This window comes from Pelmatolapia mariae, linkage group LG10_11, assembly GCF_036321145.2.
Source record: "Pelmatolapia mariae isolate MD_Pm_ZW linkage group LG10_11, Pm_UMD_F_2, whole genome shotgun sequence".
Taxonomy (NCBI): domain Eukaryota; kingdom Metazoa; phylum Chordata; class Actinopteri; order Cichliformes; family Cichlidae; genus Pelmatolapia; species Pelmatolapia mariae.
Window position 1 is genome coordinate 27,740,363 of NC_086236.1, and position 25,744 is coordinate 27,766,106.

At 40.4% G+C, this 25,744-nt stretch overlaps 2 long non-coding RNA genes and 1 pseudogene across 2 annotated transcripts; 2 read left to right on the forward strand and 1 right to left on the reverse strand.

Moving 5' to 3' along the window:
* Positions 1-25,744, reverse strand: part of LOC134636432 (peripheral-type benzodiazepine receptor-associated protein 1-like) — a 127,144-nt pseudogene that overhangs the window by 48,502 nt on the left and 52,898 nt on the right.
* LOC135933613 (uncharacterized) lies at positions 9,735-12,077 on the forward strand. Its single transcript, XR_010573849.1, has 4 exons — positions 9,735-9,803; positions 10,187-10,258; positions 10,572-10,652; positions 11,754-12,077. It is a non-coding gene; the product is annotated as an uncharacterized LOC135933613 (long non-coding RNA).
* On the forward strand, positions 19,045-21,327 carry LOC135933661 (uncharacterized). The gene is made up of 5 exons (XR_010573870.1): positions 19,045-19,413; positions 19,525-19,615; positions 19,844-20,316; positions 20,431-20,521; positions 20,901-21,327. It is a non-coding gene; the product is annotated as an uncharacterized LOC135933661 (long non-coding RNA).

A 25,744-nucleotide genomic window follows, 5' to 3' on the forward strand; every position in this document is an offset into this window, starting at 1 on the left:
CAGTAGTTGTGCTAAATTGTGTGTAAGTGCTGATTACAGCAGGTGCAGCCAATTTAGGTGACCTAGATATACCATGCCCAGACTCTTAACAGCCCTGTACACTTTGCTCTCTGTGTATGTGTGTGTGTGTATATCAATATTTCTCCCATGTTAAAGTATTACTCCTCCATAATAGTATTTCTGCTAAATCAATGTACTTCTACTGCATCTTAGTACTTCTGCTCAATCATAGTATTTCTGCTAAATCATGGTATTTTTGAAAAATCATGGTATTTGTGCCAAATCATGGTTTTGGGGCAGAACCATAATATTTAAGACACAGTATTTCTCCCAATTCAAGGAGGCTGACTGTTACTAAGTGCATCAGTGTACATAGGTCATCTGTTGTGTTGGAGTGCCCTCTTGTGGCGCCTTTTGGGTAGTGCCTTAGTAAACGTGAACACTGCAAAGAAGTGGTATCAGACTGGTTTGTAGTGGAGGAATTTGTTGCCAGTTTCTTTCATCTTTAATCCGTATTCATGTTGTAATGTAGTAACTTTTGTGGCACAAATACCACAATATGGCAGAAATACTATGTTTTGGCACAAATACTTTGATTTGGTATACTTTAGCTTCTTCACCCCAGGTGCAGCAGGTGCAGCCAATTTAACTGACCTAGATATACCAAGCGCAGAGTCTTAAAAGCCACTGCTCCCTTTAGGCTCTGTGTATGTGTATGTTTGTGTGTCTGTATCAATATTTCTCCCATGTTAAAGTATTACTCCTCCATAATAGTATTTGTGCTAAATCAAAGTACTTCTACTACATTTAAGTACTTCTGCTCAATCATAGTATTTCTGCTAAATCATAGTATTTTTGCCAAATCATGGTATTTGTGCCAAAGCATAGTATTTCCACAAATAACAGTATTTCTGCTATGTTATATTATTATTGCTCATAGTATTTCTGCCAAATCACAATATAACTGCAAAATAAAGGTTTTTGAGCCAAATCATAGTGTTTGTGCTAAATCCTAGTAATTCTGCTCAATGATAGAACTTCTGCTATGCTGTAGTGCTTTTTGCAAGATTATAGAATTTCTGCTAAGTCAAAGTATTTCATGTAAATCATAGTATTTCTACCAAGTCCCAGTGTTTCTGCCAAATCATAAATCATAAATAATTTTAACAAAGCAAAGGTAAGACGAGAGGCTTGTGCCAATTCATCTTCAGACACTGCTGACACTCAGGGTTGGAGCAGTTTTTACAGTCATCTTACTGTTGAGCCATAAATTACGTTTGTTTGAGGGGTGGAAATCTGTCCTCTCAGTTTTCAAACTCTGAAAATGAAGCCGTTTCTTCTCTCGTCATATCTCCGTGACGGAGGTACAAAGAGCTATGAAAATCGCAGTCAAAGTACACCAAAGTCCGCTGATTCACCCAGTACAAGAATTATGCTTCTATTCCACCTAGTTTTTGAGTTACACGACGTTTTGTAACTCCAAAAAACGGCGCTTTTCGCCTCTCACCGCGATCTATTTCTGATTGCTGATCTCTTTGTTTTTCGGCCACCCGCCCCCTTGCCAGGTGGCGCAATCAGTATTGACACGGCTCTGCACCTCAAAGGTCGTGGGTTCAATCCCACCTTGGTCAATATTTTTTTTTTCACTAAAAATTGATACACTATCACAGACCTGTAATTTATATTGCTAATTTTTTTCACTACAAATGAGTAGTACAAAAACATACTATGTCTGCAACATCACAGTATATCTGTTATGTTATAGTATTACTACTAAATCACATTATTTCTGCCAATTCAAGGAGGCTGACTGTTACTAAGTGCATCAGTGTACATAGGTCATCTGTTGTGTTGGAGTGCCCTCTTGTGGCGCCTTTTGGGTAGTGCCTTAGTAAACGTGAACACTGCAAAGAAGTGGTATCAGACTGGTTTGTAGTGGAGGAATTTGTTGACCGTTTCTTTCATCTTTAATCCGTATTCATGTTGTAATGTAGTAGTACCACAATATGGCAGAAACACTATGTTTTGGCAGAAATACTTTGATTTGGTATACTTTAGCTTCTTCACCCCTTTTCAGCAAAATTTTCATTTTTTCACCCCTTTTCAGCACAAATTCCAGCTTTTTTGGCTGTTTTCAGAAAAAAAAAACCCTTTTCAGCAGAAACTCTGCTGATTCATCACTTTTCAGCGCAAGTTTCTGCTTCTTTGCCTCTTTTCTGCAGAAATTCTGCTGATTCACCTCTTTTCTGCAAAATTTTCAGCCTTTTCACCTCTTATCAGCACAATTCTCAGCAGCTTCTGCTCATTCCACCATAATTGTCAGTCTCTCCATCTCTTTCTTTGACAGAGTGAGTTAGGCACAGTGAGATGAGTTGCTGCCTTGAGACCAGGAGGGCCAGGTTCAAATCCTGCTCAGGACAACATTTTTTTTTTCACCACCATACAACTTTTTGCAACTTTTCAGCTTTTTCAGCTTTTCAGCAGACAGCTTCAGCGTTAAGGCATCCACACAGCATTTTCGCAGGAAATGCAAATTTTTCTAGTTATTATTATTATTATTCTTCAGTTTCCGCCTGAAATTTTGCACCGAAACTCGCCCCGCAGTTTTGAGACAAACTTCATTTATGTTACCTCATTTTGTGCGGCTGGATGTGGAATGATGTGCTATGACTTTTGGTGTTTATGACTATTATAGTTTTTTAAATATTAATATTTTAGTGAAAATTTTCCCGCGCTTCTCTGCCTAACAGTTTTGACAATAGGGTTACATATGTTAGATCATTTTGTGCAGCTGGAGCTGGACTAGTATGGTATGACTTTTAGTGTTCATGACTTTTATAGTTTTTTAAATATTAATATTTTAGTGCAAATTTAGAAAGATTCTTCTTTTGGCGCCATAGAAACAGACTTCATTTGTGGTGTGTTGGCTCCATCTTTTGGTCCCACTGAAACAAATTTCAAACTTCATTTGTGGTGTGTTGGCTCTCTCTAGTGGTATGCCCGGAGTGGTACGGCCTGTCTACCCTTATTTGGATTAACGCAATGACGACACTACGCAATGACGACACTATCGTATCTTCGCCCCTCCTATCCTATCTTTGAAATTGACCGTAAACCTGCTTTTCTAAGACAGCGTGGCTATCTTTTCAGTGGTAACGCGTCATTTCCCCCCTCCTCCGCTTTGGAATTGAACTTACTGGGATTTTCTGAAGTGTTTACTAAGTTCCCCGTAAGCTTTTACAAGGTAAGTGTATCTGCTTCCCTCTGCTTTGAAATGTAGGTTTGAAAGAGATTTTTCCCTGTGTTTGTCGGTGAGCTCTTTGTCTGGATTTCGACACTCTGCTAAAGCTAGCTAGCGGATTTGAGCATAGCTAAGCCTCTTTGGCCCTCGTTTGACATTGACTTTGAAAGGAATTTTCGATGTTTTGACGGTAATATGTACAAAATGACTGTGGTTAAGCGTATCTGCGTCCCTCTGCTTTGCAATGTAGGTTTGAAAGAGATTTTTCCGTGTGTTTGTGGGTGAGCTCTTTGTCTGGATTTCGACACTCTGCTAAAGCTAGCTAGCGGATATTGAGCATAGCTAAGCCTCTTTGGCCCTCGTTTGACATTGACTTTGAAAGGAATTTTCGCTGTTTTGACGGTAATATGTACAAAATGACTGTGGTTAGACGCTAATCAGCTACTTTAAGCGTATCTGCGTCCCTCTGCTTTGAAATGTAGGTTTGAAAGAGATTTTTCCGTGTGTTTGTAGGTGAGCTCTTTGTCTGGATTTCGACACTCTGCTAAAGCTAGCTAGCGGATATTGAGCATAGCTAAGCCTCTTTGGCCCTCGTTTGACATTGACTTTGAAAGGAATTTTCGCTGTTTTGACGGTAATATGTACAAAATGACTGTGGTTAGACGCTAATCAGCTACTTTAAGCGTATCTGCGTCCCTCTGCTTTGAAATGTAGGTTTGAAAGAGATTTTTCCGTGTGTTTGTGGGTGAGCTCATTGTCTGGATTTCGACACTCTGCTAAAGCTAGCTAGCGGATTTGAGCATAGCTAAGCCTCTTTGGCCCTCGTTTGACATTGACTTTGAAAGGAATTTTCGCTGTTTTGACGGTAATATGTACAAAATGACTGTGGTTAAGCGTATCTGCGTCCCTCTGCTTTGCAATGTAGGTTTGAAAGAGATTTTTCCGTGTGTTTGTGGGTGAGCTCTTTGTCTGGATTTCGACACTCTGCTAAAGCTAGCTAGCGGATATTGAGCATAGCTAAGCCTCTTTGGCCCTCGTTTGACATTGACTTTGAAAGGAATTTTCGCTGTTTTGACGGTAATATGTACAAAATGACTGTGGTTAGACGCTAATCAGCTACTTTAAGCGTATCTGCGTCCCTCTGCTTTGAAATGTAGGTTTGAAAGAGATTTTTCCGTGTGTTTGTGGGTGAGCTCTTTGTCTGGATTTCGACACTCTGCTAAAGCTAGCTAGCGGATTTGAGCATAGCTAAGCCCCTTTGGCCCTCGTTTGACATTGACTTTGAAAGGAATTTTCGATGTTTTGACGGTAATATGTACAAAATGACTGTGGTTAGACGCTAATCAGCTACTTTAAGCGTATCTGCGTCCCTCTGCTTTGAAATGTAGGTTTGAAAGAGATTTTTCCGTGTGTTTGTGGGTGAGCTCATTGTCTGGATTTCGACACTCTGCTAAAGCTAGCTAGCGGATTTGAGCATAGCTAAGCCTCTTTGGCCCTCGTTTGACATTGACTTTGAAAGGAATTTTCGCTGTTTTGACGGTAATATGTACAAAATGACTGTGGTTAAGCGTATCTGCGTCCCTCTGCTTTGCAATGTAGGTTTGAAAGAGATTTTTCCGTGTGTTTGTGGGTGAGCTCTTTGTCTGGATTTCGACACTCTGCTAAAGCTAGCTAGCGGATATTGAGCATAGCTAAGCCTCTTTGGCCCTCGTTTGACATTGACTTTGAAAGGAATTTTCGCTGTTTTGACGGTAATATGTACAAAATGACTGTGGTTAGACGCTAATCAGCTACTTTAAGCGTATCTGCGTCCCTCTGCTTTGAAATGTAGGTTTGAAAGAGATTTTTCCGTGTGTTTGTAGGTGAGCTCTTTGTCTGGATTTCGACACTCTGCTAAAGCTAGCTAGCGGATATTGAGCATAGCTAAGCCTCTTTGGCCCTCGTTTGACATTGACTTTGAAAGGAATTTTCGCTGTTTTGACGGTAATATGTACAAAATGACTGTGGTTAGACGCTAATCAGCTACTTTAAGCGTATCTGCGTCCCTCTGCTTTGAAATGTAGGTTTGAAAGAGATTTTTCCGTGTGTTTGTGGGTGAGCTCATTGTCTGGATTTCGACACTCTGCTAAAGCTAGCTAGCGGATTTGAGCATAGCTAAGCCTCTTTGGCCCTCGTTTGACATTGACTTTGAAAGGAATTTTCGCTGTTTTGACGGTAATATGTACAAAATGACTGTGGTTAAGCGTATCTGCGTCCCTCTGCTTTGCAATGTAGGTTTGAAAGAGATTTTTCCGTGTGTTTGTGGGTGAGCTCTTTGTCTGGATTTCGACACTCTGCTAAAGCTAGCTAGCGGATATTGAGCATAGCTAAGCCTCTTTGGCCCTCGTTTGACATTGACTTTGAAAGGAATTTTCGCTGTTTTGACGGTAATATGTACAAAATGACTGTGGTTAGACGCTAATCAGCTACTTTAAGCGTATCTGCGTCCCTCTGCTTTGAAATGTAGGTTTGAAAGAGATTTTTCCGTGTGTTTGTGGGTGAGCTCATTGTCTGGATTTCGACACTCTGCTAAAGCTAGCTAGCGGATTTGAGCATAGCTAAGCCTCTTTGGCCCTCGTTTGACATTGACTTTGAAAGGAATTTTCGATGTTTTGACGGTAATATGTACAAAATGACTGTGGTTAAGCGTATCTGCGTCCCTCTGCTTTGAAATGTAGGTTTGAAAGAGATTTTTCCGTGTGTTTGTGGGTGAGCTCTTTGTCTGGATTTCGACACTCTGCTAAAGCTAGCTAGCGGATTTGAGCATAGCTAAGCCCCTTTGGCCCTCGTTTGACATTGACTTTGAAAGGAATTTTCGATGTTTTGACGGTAATATGTACAAAATGACTGTGGTTAGACGCTAATCAGCTACTTTAAGCGTATCTGCGTCCCTCTGCTTTGAAATGTAGGTTTGAAAGAGATTTTTCCGTGTGTTTGTGGGTGAGCTCATTGTCTGGATTTCGACACTCTGCTAAAGCTAGCTAGCGGATTTGAGCATAGCTAAGCCTCTTTGGCCCTCGTTTGACATTGACTTTGAAAGGAATTTTCGCTGTTTTGACGGTAATATGTACAAAATGACTGTGGTTAAGCGTATCTGCGTCCCTCTGCTTTGCAATGTAGGTTTGAAAGAGATTTTTCCGTGTGTTTGTGGGTGAGCTCTTTGTCTGGATTTCGACACTCTGCTAAAGCTAGCTAGCGGATATTGAGCATAGCTAAGCCTCTTTGGCCCTCGTTTGACATTGACTTTGAAAGGAATTTTCGCTGTTTTGACGGTAATATGTACAAAATGACTGTGGTTAGACGCTAATCAGCTACTTTAAGCGTATCTGCGTCCCTCTGCTTTGAAATGTAGGTTTGAAAGAGATTTTTCCGTGTGTTTGTAGGTGAGCTCTTTGTCTGGATTTCGACACTCTGCTAAAGCTAGCTAGCGGATATTGAGCATAGCTAAGCCTCTTTGGCCCTCGTTTGACATTGACTTTGAAAGGAATTTTCGATGTTTTGACGGTAATATGTACAAAATGACTGTGGTTAGACGCTAATCAGCTACTTTAAGCGTATCTGCGTCCCTCTGCTTTGAAATGTAGGTTTGAAAGAGATTTTTCCGTGTGTTTGTGGGTGAGCTCATTGTCTGGATTTCGACACTCTGCTAAAGCTAGCTAGCGGATTTGAGCATAGCTAAGCCTCTTTGGCCCTCGTTTGACATTGACTTTGAAAGGAATTTTCGATGTTTTGACGGTAATATGTACAAAATGACTGTGGTTAAGCGTATCTGCGTCCCTCTGCTTTGCAATGTAGGTTTGAAAGAGATTTTTCCGTGTGTTTGTGGGTGAGCTCTTTGTCTGGATTTCGACACTCTGCTAAAGCTAGCTAGCGGATATTGAGCATAGCTAAGCCTCTTTGGCCCTCGTTTGACATTGACTTTGAAAGGAATTTTCGCTGTTTTGACGGTAATATGTACAAAATGACTGTGGTTAGACGCTAATCAGCTACTTTAAGCGTATCTGCGTCCCTCTGCTTTGAAATGTAGGTTTGAAAGAGATTTTTCCGTGTGTTTGTGGGTGAGCTCATTGTCTGGATTTCGACACTCTGCTAAAGCTAGCTAGCGGATTTGAGCATAGCTAAGCCTCTTTGGCCCTCGTTTGACATTGACTTTGAAAGGAATTTTCGATGTTTTGACGGTAATATGTACAAAATGACTGTGGTTAAGCGTATCTGCGTCCCTCTGCTTTGAAATGTAGGTTTGAAAGAGATTTTTCCGTGTGTTTGTGGGTGAGCTCTTTGTCTGGATTTCGACACTCTGCTAAAGCTAGCTAGCGGATTTGAGCATAGCTAAGCCCCTTTGGCCCTCGTTTGACATTGACTTTGAAAGGAATTTTCGATGTTTTGACGGTAATATGTACAAAATGACTGTGGTTAGACGCTAATCAGCTACTTTAAGCGTATCTGCGTCCCTCTGCTTTGAAATGTAGGTTTGAAAGAGATTTTTCCGTGTGTTTGTGGGTGAGCTCATTGTCTGGATTTCGACACTCTGCTAAAGCTAGCTAGCGGATTTGAGCATAGCTAAGCCTCTTTGGCCCTCGTTTGACATTGACTTTGAAAGTAATTTTCGATGTTTTGACGGTAATATGTACAAAATGACTGTGGTTAAGCGTATCTGCGTCCCTCTGCTTTGAAATGTAGGTTTGAAAGAGATTTTTCCGTGTGTTTGTGGGTGAGCTCATTGTCTGGATTTCGACACTCTGCTAAAGCTAGCTAGCGGATTTGAGCATAGCTAAGCCCCTTTGGCCCTCGTTTGACATTGACTTTGAAAGGAATTTTCGATGTTTTGACGGTAATATGTACAAAATGACTGTGGTTAGACGCTAATTGGCTACTTTAAGCGTATCTGCGTCCCTCTGCTTTGAAATGTAGGTTTGAAAGAGATTTTTTCATGTGTATCTGGGCGAGCTCTGTCTATCGCTGGTGTATTTCGTGTATACTCTGCTAAAGCTAGCTAGCCAAAACGTCGGCTGCATCCTTCGGAGGACTCGGCCTTCGCGGTCTACGTGGGGCCGGTCCTTCGACAGCCTTCGTCGCCTGGCTGTGACGTAATCGGCCTTCAAATGCGGCCTCCGGAGGATGCAGCCGACGTTTTGGGACACAGCTTTCGACTTTATTCCAGCGGTATCGTTTGTAATTAAAACTTTTAAGAGGCGACTGTCGCGTCCGAATCAATAGCTTCGTTGTACCCGCGTTTCACTCCTCTCTTTTTCTGTCTTCATAAGGCGTTAACTACAGCAGTCTTTAATACCTCAACTCTTGCTTCTGCCAAGGTAAGTGTCCCCCTTATATTTTCTGTGTGTGTTCAGGTGATATCTAGAAAATAGAGCTGTTGTTTGTAATTAAAACTTTTAAGATTAGATGGTACAGTGTTTTTACTCCCTTCCAAACAGTAAAGTTCCTCTTTGTCTCTCAGTAGGAAATTTAAGCCAGACAGTACAAGGCTACATTTCAGCGTTACAAGCCAATCAGTTTGCTAACTGTTCTGTGAGATTTGTTTGCAAAGTTTAAGGTGTTAAAGCAGGAGCTGGCATTCTGCCAGAGCCTCAGCAACAAGACCGCCTCCCAGCAACGAGACTGCCTGTCAGGCTTGCAAGGTACCCAATTTTCCAAATACTCTATAACAAAACTGTTGTGGGCAACAAGACTGTCTCCTAGGTTTGCAAGCCAATCACTTTGCCAAATGTTCTTGTAAGATTTGTTTGAAAAGTTTGAGGTGGTAACTGTGAGCTGTGAACATCTGGGTTTGCTTGCTGCTGGCATTCGACCAGCGTCTCAGCAACAACACTGCCTCTCAACTTTGCAAGGTAATTACTTTCCCAATTACTGTACACCAAAACGAAGTAACTGTCGTGGTCAACAAATCTGCCTCCCAACTTTCAAGGTAATCACTTTCTCAATTACAATATACAAACTGTTATGGAACTTTACTTAACAAAGCCTTAAGACCGGGTAGTGACACTATCAATATGTATATTTAAACAAAAGAGAGATTTTTTTTGTTCTTGTAGTCATCTTGTCTGTCAATGTATCAGAGGGTTAAAATAACAAATTGCTTGAAATGCCAATAATTAATACTCTGTTTTTATGCTGACATTCTACCAGATGCCGAGAAAAAATAAAAGATCCCAGGCACAAAAGAAGCGCTGGAAACCATTTGACCTGGTCGATCCTGCTGTCCCAATGCTCACTGGCCACAACCAAGATGAGGCAGTCAATAGTTTTCCATCTGACCAGGTAATGAGGATATGGTAGTGATCACAGACAGTTGAACAGTTTTCAAAACACGTTTGAGACGGTTAAGAACACTATGTCACACAACTCGCATAACAGTGCATGGTATACAGAATATTTAAATGAAATGAATGTGTCAGGTTACTTAATGTCTTCTATACCCTTTTTCCTGGGTTAGCAGTCGGCACCAGCCGGGTTATCTTTGGAAACACAGGATAGACCCACCTCCTTATGTTCCCCAGGTACCAAGGTAAATATCAAAAAATATTCCTCTATTAAGAAATTACAAGGTATGCCAACCCATAGGACTGCTCTATTATGGCAAAAATGATATTCACAATTATTGTCACTGAAATCTAGATCTCCAGTATTTGACAATATTTATTTAACAATAACAATGTATTGAATAATGGCTTTAAAACATGTATGTTTAGTGAACTTTACATTGTTGCTCCGTGGTGCAGCTACGACATTGTAGCAAAGTTTACACTTACCCATACAGTTGACTATTTCTATCTTGTAATGTTACCCAACTGGGATAACAGTTCATGCCATGCATTGCATTGTAAAGTGAAATTAAAGTGTCAGGTCACTTAATGTCTTAACATTATATTCTTTTTTTGCCTGGGTTAGCAGACAGCACCAGCCAGCTTGTCCTTGGAAACGGAGAATAGACCCACCTCCTTATGTCCTCCAGGCAGCAAGGTAAATTTAAAACGGTATTCCTCCATTAAGGATTTAGTGGACAGTTACATTACCATTAAATGTTAAAGACATATGGTTACATGTTAACCTTATGCAAACAGTAAGAATTTTGTTGTCTCGCTTCTGTTAGTTTTGTTTAAAGTTACACTAACCTTCAAATTTCTTAGTAGTTATGCAAACAGCTGGAATTTTTTTTATTGCTTTGTAAGTTTAGTAACCGCTACTGTTTCATGTTTTCTTTAAAGTATCCAGTGTTACACTCTATTTCAAATCTGTTAGTAGGTTTTCTAATTTTGATTAACTGTATTATCAGAGTTCAGAAACTCGTCCACCAGCAAAACGAGTCTGGGCAACCGATGATTTCCACACGGCATCAAATTCTCCACCTAAAAGGGTATGTCCACAAATGTCTCTAACCAATTAGTATACATGTGATGTTTGCTGTATAATCACCGGGATTGATATTTAGTCTTTCACCTTAAGTGTGCTTGCTAACTTGTACTAAATATACTAAAATGTTAGACTAAACATGTACATTTGTCAATTTCTTTCATCAGACTCCTAAAATGCAGACATCTCAACAGCTATTTCTGTCTGTCTGTTTAGCTATTTCTATATCTATTGTTCTGAAATAACTTTTATACCATTTTATACTTAAAGCTTCAGATAAATTGACATCCACAGTGAAAAGCAGTGCAAATAAATACAAACATGATTTTGTGACACTCACTTTTTCTCAAGATGGATGTCAGTGTATTCTGTTTCAATCACATTTAACCTGTAACTGAATTTTGTGTCATTTCTTTACAAAACGTAACACAACTATGAAACGTGTTTTTATGGCACATGTACAGAACCATCTGGTTTAATCTGAAATCAGTGAATGAATTACATCTAATTTAAGAGCATCTGAGATCCTCTTACGATTAATACGTAAACAGGATTTCCTTTGATATATTTGTATTTAGGCTGCAATTTAGTTGATGTTTGAAGGCCCGCAGCAACCTAAAATGTGTTATACTGAAAGAAATTAACTGCTTTGAAAATATGAGGAGCAGAAGGTACAGGTATGACCTTTGTAAAAGGTCATTAAAAAAACAGCACTAAAGCAAATTACAGATATCTAAAATATTTGTCATTTTTACTTCCCACCTCTGCTCTCTCCCACTCTCTCACTCTCTCACTGTTCCTGTCACTGTCTTTCTGCCTGTCTCTTTCTGGCTTATCTGATGCTGCGTATCTTTAGATTATGCTGTAATATGATTGAGGAGTGATGTAATTTGGCTTCATTTGCCTGAATATTGTTTCATTATTTTACCATAGTTAAATGTTAATGTTTTTACTTTACAAGAAAATCTAAATTTATACAACTCTTGCCACTTAAAAATGTCTTACATCATTGTACCAAGAGTTACATATGTTTTTACTCAACGTGAAATGCATATCATTAAATACTAAACAATAACATGTGTCACCTTTACCATTCCTTGATCAGCCTTTCCACAACACAAATGAAGAACTACTGACAGAGGAGCTACAGAGCAATGCAGTTCAGCACTTCTGGTGTGTCAGTGCAACTCATTGTCAAAGTGATAAAAGGTACACAAAATTCTCCCGAAATCATCAGTGCACATGTAATGCCCTCACATTCCTGGCCTACCTTAATGAGGAACACCAGTTCAACACAGCCCGACTTGATAAGGTGCTTGAACAGGGAGATGCACTCTACTGTAGGATTAAAACAAATCTTCAGCAGGAGAGGCGTTATACACAAGATCATCTGACCATGGAGGACCTGCCCAAAGAAGTTCATGCTGACATAAATGTCTACAGTGTGAAAATGGACAACATAAGGTATGGATACCTGAAAGCAGCAGACAAAACCTATCAAAGAAAAGGGTGGTGGTTGCCTCTTGCTAGTCGCCTTGTATATCTGTCAACAGATGTGAACTATGCTTTGCTCATGGTTTCGCCTCAGTGCATTGCAGTTTTCCGTGACAAATCTGGGAGGTATGGATTATTTGATTCACATTCAAGAAGTGCAGCAGGTTTACCCCAGCCAAATGGAACAGCAGTCATGCTCACTTTCACTCATGTGAATGACCTGATCACCCACCTGCATAATCTTTTTCAAAATCAAGGCAGGTATGCAAGATATGAGTTTGTGCCTGTTTCTTTCAAAAGAGTCAGCACTCACAACGAACAGCCTGCACAGTCAACTCAAGCAACACCAGGAGCAACAGCTACATCATCACCACGAAATGAACCACAAATCACAAATCCCACTGTGCAAGTGCCTCAACTAGAATCAGCCCAAACCTACATGACAATGTTAGAAAGTGCTTTAAACCCACCACAAGACAAAATGGCTTCAAATCAAATTTGTGAACATCAACTTGAAACATCTGTTGATCCAACAAGCAACATCCAAACAGAACAACAAGAAAATCTTGAACTCAATAATGAAAGAGATAAAGTCATAGATAACCCCCCCCAAAAAGCAAGAAATGTGTGCAGATTAAATAAACAACGACGTGGGAAATCTATTCGTCAAGCTCAAAGTCACAAGCAGCATGTAAAAGCTAAAGAAAAATCTTCATCTGAAGACTTGGCAAAGAAGATAAACAAAAAAAGACACGAAAAGGAACGATATGCCTGCTTTCCTGAATTTCGAATGAAAAAATTACAGGCTGTGAAAACTCAATATGCTCAAAACTGTCATCGCCATAAACAAAAGCTGTTATCAGCCAAAGATTATTATGCAAATCCTCATATTCAAGAGAAGATAAAAGCCCACAATGTGAAGAGATACCAAAATGATCCTCATTTTCAACAAAAAAAGAGAGACTACATTATCAGAAGATATACCACAGATGCCAGCTTTCGAACCAGACAGAAACAATATGTGTTCCGAAGATACAACACGGATGCTGACTTTCAAAGCAGACAGAAGCAATATCTGGTCCAAAGGTACAACACGGATGCTGACTTTCAAAGCAGACAGAAGCAATATCTGGTCCAAAGGTACAACACGGATGCTGACTTTCAAAGCAGACAGAAGCAATATCTGGTCCAAAGGTACAACACGGATGCTGACTTTCAAAGCAGACAGAAGCAATATCTGGTCCAAAGGTACAACACGGATGCTGACTTTCAAAGCAGACAGAAGCAATATCTGGTCCAAAGGTACAACACGGATGCTGACTTTCAAAGCAGACAGAAGCAATATCTGGTCCAAAGGTACAACACGGATGCTGACTTTCAAAGCAGACAGAAAAAATACATAAGAACAAAATATGCATCGGATCCAAACTACAGGCACAAACAAAAAAAATCAATTCATGCCAGGTATCATAATGACTCACAATTCAGACTGCACCATATACAGCGCTGTGCAGAGTACCAGAGACACAAAATGGCTACCACTGCATCTTTCGCCATTTATAAAAGGTTGCGTGCACAGAGAATAAAGATGAAATACAGACGACTAGTAACACAATTCCAGCAAGGTCCACAGTCTGAAGCACAGCCCCAGCTTGAAGTGAACAGTGTGATGCAAGCAGCCACATTAGCTTTCCGTGAAACAATTAAGTTAGGACCCACCCATGTCTGTACAGTGTGCCACAGAACTCTGTTTCCTAATCAAGTAAAACACTGCAAAAGATCAAAGTATGTTAAAAATACTCACATTGTTGACACCTGCTTGACAGGAAAATTTGTCCATGTTTGTGATAGTGAATGTACAGCTAATTGTACCTTTCCAAAACAAAGAATGCAAGAGTGGATTTGCTACAACTGTGACAGCCACCTACAACGAGGAAAGATCTCTTCCATCGCAGTGGCAAACAATTTAGCACTAGCACCCATTCCAATTGAACTGGGTCAATTAAATGTACTAGAACGACAACTGATTGCTAAAATTCTCCCGTTTGCCAAAATCATTGCATTACCAAAAGGACAGCAAAGAGCCGTACGTGGGGCTGTTGTTTGTGTACCGTCGGACGTGGAAACCACAGTAAACTGTCTTCCCAGACCTAGCAATGAAGCCCAGCTCCTGCAGGTACAACTGAAAAGACACATCAGATTCAAAGGATACCAACACTTCTACACTGTGAACATGAAGAATGTGTTAGCAGGCTTATCAAAGCTAAAAGAGATGCATTCAGAATACAAAGATGTATCTATTGATGATGACGCAACTTTTGCTGATCCCACAAATAATCAGATAATCGAGAGGGAACATAACACTGCTCATGCAGATATTCAAGATGCACTGCCCAGAAACTTCGACAACCAAATTGTACCAGAAAGAAGAACCACTGAGGATACAACAGCTGGAATACTTGAGCCATGTCATGATGTAAGCGAACTATTGGAGCCTGAACAGTCAAATGGAGAGCCCTTACAAGATACGGAGAAAGAAAAGGAAGAACTTCGCCCTGGTCTTGTTCTAGACACCTGTATGCAACCACCAGATATAGCACAGGACATTTTATCATATGGTGAAGGAATATTTAGCATTGCACCCGCCCAAGGAAATAGACCTGTTGGCTTCTTCTCTATTCCTAAACTTGAAGCCATGGCCTTTCCTGTGCAGTTCCCAACTGGACAGAACACATTAGATGAAGCCAGACAAGTCAAATTGTCCCCAAGCATGTATTTTAATACACGGCTGTTCTCTGCAGATACACGCTTTGCAACTGACCAAAGCTACCTATTCTTTGCACAGTTTGTAACAGAAACACACATGGCTACAAACAGCATGTCCATCCAATTGCGCAAAGGTAAGGCAATCACAAAGGATGGACGTAGAATTTGTAACAGAATGCTTCAAAATAAAGACGAAGTGGAGAGACTGATAAATAACAAAGATGCAACACGCTTCATGAAACCTCTGAGAGGTACTCCAGCCTATTGGGAAAAGGCACTGAAAGATCTGCATGCTATGGTCAGACAGTTAGGAAAGCCAACTTTTTTCCTGACATTTTCAGCTGCTGAAATGAGATGGCCTGAAGTTGTTGAGGTCATAAAAACTCAACAAGGTGAACAAGTGGATTTTTCACAACTTGACTGGAACACAAAGTGTGAAATTCTCCGAAGCAACCCTGTGACTGTGATGCGATTGTTTGAAAAAAGAGTCGATGCACTAATGACAACACTGATCCTGTCCCCAGCACAGCCCATCGGTGAAGTAGAAGATTACTTTTATCGAGTGGAGTTTCAGGCCAGAGGTAGCCCTCATATCCATTTACTGGTTTGGGTCAAAGATGCACCTAAATTTGGAAGCGACCTTGAAGACCACGTGTACAAATTTATTGACAAGTACATAACATGTAAGATGCCTGACCAAAAAGCCGATCCTGAACTTCACAAAATTGTGTCTGAGGTTCAAGTCCACAGCAGAAATCACTCCAGATCCTGTAAAAAAGGTAATGTGTCATGTAGGTTTGGGTTCCCCAAACTACCCGTAGACCACACAATGATCACTTTCCCAAGCCCAGATGATGACGACGATCACAATGATAAGCGGCATAGCACAAGTAAGGAGAAAGGCACAAATGAAAAACAAAAGCAAAAAAACAGACGAATGGCTCTCGCAAAAAAACAGAAAGAGGCCAAAGAAAAACTCCAGCCATTGAGAGATTTGCTCTGTGACCCAAGTTCCTCGTTTGAAGACTTGTCTGAGCTGCTTCACAAATGCAAATTAACTTATGAACAATACTTGGATTGTGTCTTCAATTTAAGCAATGGCCATGTCATCCTCTTAAAGCGTGAACCTAATGACTGCTGGGTGAATGCATACAATGCAGATCTGCTGAGGGCCTGGAATGCCAACATGGACATCCAATATGTCATTGATGACTACAGCTGCCTGATGTACATGATGTCTTACGTCTCTAAACCCGAATTTGAGATGACACAATTTCTTAATGGAGTCATCCAGGAGGTAAAAAAGTCCAATGTCAATGAAAGAGATGAAATGAAACAGATAATGCAGGCATATGCTAAACACAGAGAAGTCAGTGCCCAGGAATCCGTGGCAAGGACGTGCAGCCTGCCACTAAAAAAGTGTTCACGCAGTGTGGTGTTCATACAGACTGATGATGATGCCCTGAAAATGAGTCTCCCGATGAGCAGGTTGCAAAGCATGGCACCAGATGATGAAAATGTGTGGATGTCTGGATTGCCAGAAAAATATGCAAACAGACCCAGAACACCTGAGTTCGAAAGAATGTGTTTGGCTGAATTTGCTTCAGAGTACAGGATTCTCTACAGCCGTCAAAGAGAGTCAAAAAATGCCATCCTTCTTTTGAATAACATGGGCTATATTCAAAAGAGAACAAGAGGGAAACCTGCAATAATCAGATATCCTCGCTTCTCAGAAAAGAAACAACCAGAAAAGTTTTATAGCAGACTACTAAAACTTTATTTTCCACATCGATCAAATGATGACCTTAAAAACACAGAACACGCCACACCCGAACAGTTCTACAAAAGTGGATGAAAACATGGTTTTGCAGTACGGCCAATTGTTACCTTTAACAAAAAGCGTTATGAAAGCCATGGCAAAACAATGGAAAGGGCACTGGAACAGATTGAGCAACAAGGCCCACTTATCAATGCATGGAACACCTTTGCACCTGAGGTTGAAGTCGATCGTTTAGAGTGTGTGGCCCAACGACAATCCAGACATGACACTGACGAAAATGAAATGGACATTGTTCCAGACTACCAAGTCAGTGGTAGCAGCAGTGGAGCCATGCCAGCAATCATAGCACCAAAGCTGAGCCCAGACTTTGTCAGAAAAATGTACCAAAGTCTGAATGAAACCCAAGCATCCATATTCTACGCAGTGCGTGAGTGGTGTTTCAAACTTGTGTGGAGTCACTGTCCTGAGCAGTTCTTTTATTTTGTCTCTGGAGGAGCTGGCTGTGGAAAATCACATGTTATCAAGTGCATATATGAGGAGGCAACAAAGATTTTGCACCAACTCCCCAGATTCCGTGACCAAGCAGACATGTCCTACCCTGCAGTACTGCTGACTGCATTTACTGGCACTGCAGCTTTTAACATATCCGGGAAAACACTGCACTCTCTGCTAAAACTGCCAAAATCTTTAAAACCGCCGTATCAGGGACTGGGGAATGCACTGGATGAAGTGAGAGCTTCACTTTCAAATGCAGAGATTCTGGTCATTGATGAGATATCTATGGTTTCTAAAGACCTTTTTGCCTACATCCACTGGAGACTTCAGCAGATCAAAGGAAACAAGAAGCCTTTTGGTGGGATGTCTATCCTTGCAGTAGGAGACTTTTACCAGCTGCCACCCCTTGGAAAGGCCAAACCACTCTGTGTGTACGAGGACAATGTCCTTGATCTCTGGAAAGACTATTTCCACATGGTCAACCTGACAGAAATCATGCGACAGAAAGATGATCATTCTTTTGCTGAAGTTCTGAACAGGATAAGAGTGAAGCAAAAAACAGATTCTCTTGAAGCCAATGATAAAGCCTTGCTCACACAGGCTATCCATGACATAAAAGACTGTCCATCTAATGTATTACACATTTATGCTACAAACAAGGAGGTCGACAAACACAATTCAGCAACTGTAACTGCTCTTCATTCTGATATCATAAATATTCAGGCCGAAGACTACAGAAAAGACCCACGAACGGGTGAGATGGTCCTCCTGGCAGATATGATGAAAGGCAACAAAAGAGATTTACCTGATAACATACAAACTGCGCCTGGAGTGCGTGTTATGATTATTAGAAACTTGGATGTTGAAGATGGTGTTGTTAATGGGACATTTGGAACAATCACGAACATTGTGACAACCACACAGGATGGACCAAAAACTGTGAATCTCATTGGACTTACGCTGGACAATCAAAATTCTGGGCAAAAATTTCGCAGAAAAATACAAGGATCCACAGACAACCTCGTATATATTGAGAAATGTGAAGAATCTACAAGTAAAAAAGGAGTTCTTCGCAGGCAATTTCCAATGAAGTTGGCCTTTGCATGTACAGCTCACAAAGTACAAGGCATGACAATGGAGTCAGCAGTAGTATGTTTGAAGCGTGTTTTTGAGCCTGGAATGGCCTATGTTGCACTCAGCCGCACAACCTCACTTAAAGGACTGTACATCACAGACTTTGATGAAAGGAAAATCTATGCTGATCCTGCCATCACAGATGCACTCAAAAATATGAGACATGCATCATTTGAGAATGCAAGACCACTGTTGCAATTCTTAAAATCAGTTGTTCCCACAGTTCCCACGTTGACAATTATCCATCACAATGCACAAGGTCTCCCAACTCACATGGAGGACATGAGATGCCACCATGAACTCAGCCTTGCTGATGTTTTATGCATAACAGAAACTCACTTGTCTGGATCATCAGTTTCTCCCCGTTTCCAGCTGGAACAGTACAACATGGCCACACGCAACAGACACGTCTCTTACACAAACCATACAGACATGGCAAAGGTAAATGGCGGTGGAGTTGCAATGTACTACAAAACAGTTCTTATTGCAGAGTCTCGAAAATACCTGCAAAATGTGACTGACCTTGAATTTGTTGTTATCAAGGTTGAATCGCCAGTCACAGCTTTGATAGCAACTGTATACAGGCCACCAAATTACAGCCACATGAGGTTTTTACCACAAATGCAGTATCTTTTGGACTCATTGGAAATGATGAATTGCCAGCCAATTATTGTTTGTGGAGATTTCAATGAGGACCTTATGAGCACAGGAAAAAAAACCATCCAAGAACTGTTTCAGTCAAGAGGATATGCACAACTTATTACTGCTGCAACTACCGAAAAACACACATTGATTGATCACCTTTACATATCACAGCCATACGCCTGCCTCCAATCAGGTGTTCTGAATACATATCACAGTTATCACAACCCCATTTATTGTGTAATTCACTAACACAAAATGACTGCAAGGTTGTGAGGGATATGGACTGACCAAGTGATCTTAGTGTCTTTGCAACTGAGCACACTCTACCAGCAACACTGACAGCTCACCAGTGGGAGCTGATACATAAGACTGCTCTCATCCATTGAAGAGCTGACCAGAAACGTGAACAGAGAGACTGCAACTGCACCTGATGGGATCCCTGCCATAACAGGTAATTGTATTTTTGTTTCTTACAATATAAAGTAACATTTATTGATATTGTTTGAAACAAACTATAATCTCATCCATTCATTAAGTCATCCATTCATTCATAACTCCTCAGATGTGTTCTGTCCAGTGAAGGCAGTGGAGAAGCCCTACACTGATCTTGAAACTGTGCCACGCTAGTAGAGACCGGCTACAAGGATGGGCAGGTATAGTGAAATTAAAATGCACCATCCAAAGACACCAGTATTAAGCCAATTTCTTTTTTTACTTCATTTTTAATATAGTTTTGGGTCATTTAGTTCTAAAGTTAGATTTGTTTTTCCAATTATTTTTTAGAACTTCATTACTTGCCATTTCGCTAACTGAAGAGCTGCGCTTTGTGATGTCTCTTGTTTTATTGTTTTAAATTGTGTTTTCCTTTTATCTGTTTCTAGCTGTTTTCGCAAAGTCAGCCAACCACTTGCTTCCAAATGACCCTTATCCAGAAGTATCCGTGAGTGCCTCATCAACACAAACTAAAGTGGAGACCTACCTCTCAGAGAAAAACGCACACATAAGAAAAGCTGACCCACTTCAGTACTGGGAAGAACATCCTAATCTGTTTCCCTCTATGGCTGCTGTTGCGATCCCAGTGTGCCCCCTGTAGCTCTGTGGACAGTTTTGGATTGGTTTACATCTCACCCAACCGCTCACAGCAGATGGCTGCACCTCTCTAAGCCTGGTTCTGCTGGAGGTTTCTTCCTGTTAAAAGGGAGTTTTTCTGAACACACTCTACCACCAACAAGGACAGCTCACCAGTGGGAACTGATAGATAAGACTGCTGATGTGCTCTCATCCATTGAAGAGCTGACCAGAAACGTGAACAGAAAGACTGCAACTGCACCTGATGGGATCCCTGCCATAACAGGTCATTTGTATTTTTTTGTTTCTTGCTTTATATTCTAACATTTATTGATATTGTTTGAAACAAACTATAATCTCATCCAATCATTAAGTCATCCATCCATTCATAACTCCTCAGATGTGTTCTGTCCAGTGAAGGCAGTGGAGAAGCCCTACACTGATCTTGAAACTGTGCCACGCTAGTAGAGACCGGCTACAAGGATGGGCAGGTATAGTGAAATTAAAATGCACCTTTTGTTCAACAGGTTTATATATACAGTCAAGTGATCAAAAGACACCAGTATGAAACCCATTTAAACCAACTACATGCTTGGATTGGAACTGTATACAGGCCACCAAATTACAGCCAGGTGTGGTTTTTACCTCACATAGCAACTTACCCCATCCAAAGACACCAGTATTAAGCCAATTTCTTTTTTTACTTCATTTTTAATATAGTTTTGGGTCATTTAGTTCTAAAGTTAGATTTGTTTTTCCAATTATTTTTTAGAACTTCATTACTTGCCATTTCGCTAACTGAAGAGCTGCGCTTTGTGATGTCTCTTGTTTTATTGTTTTAAATTGTGTTTTCCTTTTATCTGTTTCTAGCTGTTTTCGCAAAGTCAGCCAACCACTTGCTTCCAAATGACCCTTATCCAGAAGTATCCGTGAGTGCCTCATCAACACAAACTAAAGTGGAGACCTACCTCTCAGAGAAAAACGCACACATAAGAAAAGCTGACCCACTTCAGTACTGGGAAGAACATCCTAATCTGTTTCCCTCTATGGCTGCTGTTGCGATCCCAGTGTGCCCCCTGTAGCTCTGTGGACAGTTTTGGATTGGTTTACATCTCACCCCAACCGGTCGCGGCAGATGGCCGCCCCTCCCTGAGCCTGGTTCTGCCGGAGGTTTCTTCCTGTCAAAAGGGAGTTTTTCCTTCCCACTGTCGCCAAAGTGCTTGCTCATAGGGGGTCATATGATTGTTGGGTTTATCTATATACATTAATGCTTGTATGCTTTTCATTTATACTTTTGCCTTACTCTTCAGTTCATAATATAAAGTTACTTGAATGGTTTCCTTTTCCTTTTTTATTTTATATTGCTTTGCTATTTACCACAATCTAAATATCATGTTTAAATGTCATAGATTATTGTAAATGGTATCTGTACAAAATATTGTTTGAATAACATGATACATTTATTAGTCCCACAAGGGGAAATTTCATAATTTGCATATGGTATTTTCCCCTTTCACATTAAAATACCTTTGAAATACAAATTGAATACCGCTTAATGGACATCTTTTTTCTACCACTTTAAATGACTGAAAACTGTAAAATCTAAATTGTAACTTCTCTTGAACACCTGACACTAAAGCATAATTTATTTTATTTCTTTTATATCTATTAACTTATTTTGTAATCATGTAACTGGAGCATCTTTCTCTCATCTCTGTATGCCGCATATAACAGATCACAATACAGCTTACTTTGCTTGAAAATCAGCTGTATTCCATTTCAATTCAATTTTCTTTATATAGCGCCAAATCACAAGAAAAGTCGCCTCAAGGCGCTTTATATTGTACAGTACATAGCACAATAATAAATTCCCCTCCTTCTTGTGGTATAAATAGCAAACTATGCTCATGTTGCATCTTGCTCCCTCTAGTGTTATAAATGGCAACCGGCACTAATTGAACCACATTAAAGGCAAACTACACTGATTAGCAGCGGCATAGGCACACTTAAAATTTCTTCTGAAATTTTCGCTTTCTAGTTATTATTATTATTATTCTTCAGTTTCCGCCTGAAATTTTGCAGTGAATCTCGCCTCGCAGTTTTGAGACAAGCTTCATATATGTTACCTCATTTTGTGCGGCTGGATCAGGAATGGTGTGCTATGACTTGGTGTTTATGACTATTATAGTTTTTTAAATATTAATATTTTAGTGAAAATTTTCCCGCGCTTCTCTGCCAAACAGTTTTGACAATAGGGTTACATATGTTAGATCATTTTGTGCGGCTGGAGCTGGACTAGTATGGTATACACTTTTGGTGTTTATGACTTTTATAGTTTTTTAAATATTAATATTTTAGTGCAAATTTAGAAAGATTCTTCTTTTGGCGCCATAGAAACAGACTTCATTTGTGGTGTGTTGGCTCCATCTTTTGGTTCCACTGATACAAATTTCAAACTTCATTTGTGGTGTGTTGGCTCTCTCTAGTGGTCTGCCGGGAGTAGTACGGCCTGTCTACCCTTATTTGGATTACCGTAATGATGACAATATCAACGGTGCGCACAGCGTCGCTGCTTTCAGGAGCCATTGGAATTTTTAAGGTTGCGCAAATCATTCAAAAGTTACGGTAATGCTTGGTGGAAAACTCAATATCCCACAATTCATAGCACGCCTCTGCCGAGTCAAACAATGGCGGCCATCACTTAGTTTTTATTTTCCTCTTAATACTGTTTCTAGGTCACAAAATAAACTTTTAAGATATTTTCAGGCGAGAATATAGGTGTGTAAACTTCAAATATCTGCTCGTTTTGTCAAAACATATTAGCAACCGTGTTCTGACGATGTCGTTTCTGCCTGAGGCTAGCTGGCTAGCTAGCTAGCGCGGCTTTGCTAACAAGCTACAGCCGGCCTGGATGACAGTGAGGGCGGCTTACTATCGTTTCACCCCCGGTCCTTCGCAATATCTCGTGGTCACAGCTGGACTTATTTTTCGTTTATATGGACTGATGACTTATTTATTTATTCATTTTAGTAACGGTACAAACAGTGAAAGGCGGTGGATTGTCCAGATGCTGGTCGATGTGGAAAAAATAACTGAGTTGTTTGGTAGTCGCTGACGCGGAGCTACAACCGAGGGCAGCTATCCACCGGTGTGTGTTACAAAGACATGCGGGGAACGAGACGAGGCGACCGCCGATCGACCGGTGGTAGATCGTGGATCAGGGAAACCGAAGGCAGGAGAAGCAGGCGGCTGCCGGTTGGAGCGTGAGGTGAACTGAATTTCAGGTAAGAAGTTATGAACTGCACTCTATTTGGGTCAGATATAAACCGAGTTTAGGTGTAGTTTATTTTCGTTGTGCTGACTTTTTACAATCAGTTATAATAACTCGTACTGCGTGCTAGCTAGCACGACGGAGTTTCTATACAGCTGTGTGCGCGCTAAGTTACTGATGTTGAACTTTATGACAGCCTCCCCTGTCATTCTCTCGCCTGTTCAAACTTCAGTCATGAAACTGATCAATGATCGGCTTTTCTCTCTTGTTTGTTTATCGCGCTAAACAACAGCAGCACGTTTAAGCTTGATCAGCTGTTGTTAGAATTCATTTGATTTTAATTTCTAGTATCAGCTGATGTTTGCTGGAGCCACAGCTGTAGAAGCGGCTGGTGGAAACCAGGAGATGACCTTACTGAATCATCAGAGCTGAACTGGTGATGGAGAAACAGGTTTACCTTTTTTTTAGGTGACATGAATGAGTTGAAGGGAAGTTATGAACTGTTTCTGAGAGAAATAAACACCAAGCTCCTTTTTTATTTAGCTGACAGCTGGTAACTGTGCAGGGGCGGATCTAGCAAAGCTTTTGCCAGGGGGCCAGGTAGGGCATCTTACAACCAAAGTTTGTATAATAATACACAAGATTGGCTGTAGACCATTGTTAATCATTCAGAACACTGTGTAAAAATAACAAAAAACAAAAAGTGAATGCAAAAGTGCATAAATATTTATTTTACGTGTTTGATGTGAGCTGAACTGGTGATGGAGAAGCAGGTTTACCCTTTAGGTGACATGAATTAGTTGAAGGGAAGTTATGAACTGTTTCTGAGAGACAAATAAACACCAAGCTCCTGTTTTTGTGTAGCTGACAGCTGGTAACTGTGCAGGGGCGGATCTAGCAAAGCTTTTGCCAGGGGGCCAGGTAGGGCATTAACAGGGAAAGGGGGACACAAAGATATACTTTTCTTTCTTACTCTCATATAAAATATTTAGCTTTTTATTAAATAGTTATCTGCATCTTACAACCAAAGTTTGTATAATAATACACAAGATTGGCTGTAGACCATTGTTAATCATTCAGAACACTGTAAAAAATAATAAAAAACAAAAAGTGAATGCAAAAGTGCATAAATATTTATTTTACGTGTTTGATGTGTGTGGCGGGGCGTGGTCTGCAGTGCCGCTGCAGTGGAGGTGGACCCACCTGAGCGGCACCTGCAATCACGCCTCTCGGGCGTAGTCTGTGCTGATTAGCAGCGGCATAGGCACACTTAAAATTTCTTCTGAAATTTTCGCTTTCTAGTTCCTGTTTCTCTTTATTGTGTGGATGCCTTCAAAGGCATCCACACTATTGAGTTCCTGTTTCTCTTTATTCTTTATTATTCTAGTTGCTTCCGTACACTTTTTGGCACTTAACTACTCCCTCAGTTTTCAGCCGATTTTCTCACTTCAAACTCTAAACTGTTCTGCTCTTTCTGCTAATGTGTGCTATGACTTTTGGTGTTTATTACTATTATACTTTTTAAAATATTACACTTTTTTCCTTTAATTTGTCCCATTGAAATGAATGGAAAACTTCCACAATTCTGCTAAAACTTGCTTGGTTTTGAAACTTAACTGCTTCCTCATACTTTCACCTAGAAACTCCATTCAAACTTTAAAATGTTCTCAGATTATTGGGCTATTCCTGTGTGATTCAGCATTTTCAGAAATTCTACCATTTTAATCTTATCTCTCTTTAAGTTTTCAGTTGCAAAATTGTGATTTTTCAGAAAATACATGCGTTGCTATGGTTGCTATGCAATTAACTCAGAGTGTGTGCTGGTCTGTTCTGAATTTTCTCTTCATGTCTGAACAACTTCTTGCTACTCGCTCAATATCCACTCAACCCCCACAAATTATACATCAAAACGTAGGTATTTTTGCTGGCTTTCAGACAATGTCACTATCTTTATTGTGAGATTTACCGTTTTTTTGCAATTTGCCTCGAAGTGACACATGCTCTGGTTACTTCCCATTCAAATTCTATGGGGAGGTTTTGAAATTCAGAGCTGAAATTCTGTAACGGGAGGCATTTTCAAATCGCCATATCTCCTTAACAAAGCAAAGTTAGGACATGAGGCTTGTGCCAATATATCTTCAGACACTCCTGACACTCACAGTGGAAGCAGTTTTTACATTCGTCGTACCGTTGAGCAATAAATTATGTTTGTTTGAGGGGTGGAAATCTGTCCTCCTCTCAGTTTTCACACTCTGAAAATGAAGCCGTTTCTTCTCTCGTCATATCTCCGCGAAGGAGGTACAAAGAGCTATGAAAATCGCAGTCATAATACACCAAAGTCCGCTGATTCACCCAGTACAAGAATTATTCTGCTAGCCCTCCTAGTTTTTGAGTTACACGACGTTTTGTAACTCCAAAAAACGGCGCTTTTCGCCGCTCACCC